This window comes from Plasmopara halstedii (assembly GCF_900000015.1).
Source record: "Plasmopara halstedii genome assembly, contig: Scaffold_525, whole genome shotgun sequence".
NCBI classification, from domain to species: Eukaryota; Oomycota; class Peronosporomycetes; order Peronosporales; family Peronosporaceae; genus Plasmopara; species Plasmopara halstedii.
In genome coordinates, this window is record NW_020187445.1 from 1,222,569 (window position 1) to 1,223,796 (window position 1,228).

Here is a 1,228-nt window from a genome sequence, read left to right on the forward strand (position 1 = left end):
CAAGCATCTGCGTCTTGTATGTCTCCGTCTCTCTCGTTTGGCAGTAAGTTACAGAGGTCGTCCAGCAAATACCTTAGGAGCAGGACCGCCTGTTGGGAGAAACTGAGATCTGATCAATTTGTGGATGTCGAAGGTAGCCTTGTAAGAAGCGATATCTCCAAAAGAGGTTAGACACATAGCCTTTGTGGGGCGATGGGACATTGAAAAACTTCGTGCGATTACGTGTGACACAGAATTACCGAAAACAGCAGATAGCACGCGGATGATTCAGTGATAAATCTTTTGTGAGAATTAAACACGGGTCGTTCGAAAATCTTTTCTCGGGACAACTAGACACACTTAAGAAGCTTCTTTGTGTTAGTTGCGAGGCGATAGCACGCTTGGTGCCTTAACGGTCAAAAGCAGTGGTGGAACACCTGGAGGCATTCACCAGCTACGAGAAAGCGCTACGGTGGCACCTCTGGGAGCTCTCAATTCAACCGTCAATTCATGCATTGCTGGCCTCCGCCGCGATGACGCTGATACTTTACGTCCAGCCCTTTAAACTCAGAAGATTTTCCTTGGATCAGATAATCTTGACTTCGACCATGCTCCGGACGGAGAAATGCCTCTTTTCAAGGGCGGTGTCCAAGCGAGGAGGCTGCACACGAGAATAGGCACCGATGCGATTTACCATATGGTGCAGTATCCGTGCATTATGCGGCAGGGACACTCGTGAAAGTGTCAAAGATTCTGCTAAACATGCCTGTGCAGTTGGTTGATCTTGGCATTGTGGAACGTAGTCTCCTCCTAGGGAAACTTGAAATCGCTAGGAGGCAATCAAAATGGATTTACTGGATTCTTGGGGAACCTTTAGTTAAGGAATCATAAGACGTTGTCTCCAAAGACCCGCCTTCGGCCTTACCTCCGGACCGAGGTGTGCGTCATGAGATCGACCTAGTTCTGGGAACCAAATACTGCGTAACACGCTTATGGCCCCTGCCTAAGGAGTAGTGCGACGTCATTGACGCCTTCTTCCGTGCGGAGCACGACGCAGGAATGGTACGTGAGAGCACGTCTAACCTTTCGACACCCACGTTCTGATTTCGGAAGCCGAACGGCAAGTGGCGTTTCGTTCATACTTACAATAAGCTCAACGCTGCCACCATTCTGGCACAAATGCCAATTTCCAGAAAGGATGTTCTTCAGAACAACATGGTGGGGTGTACGAAGTACAGTGCACTCGATT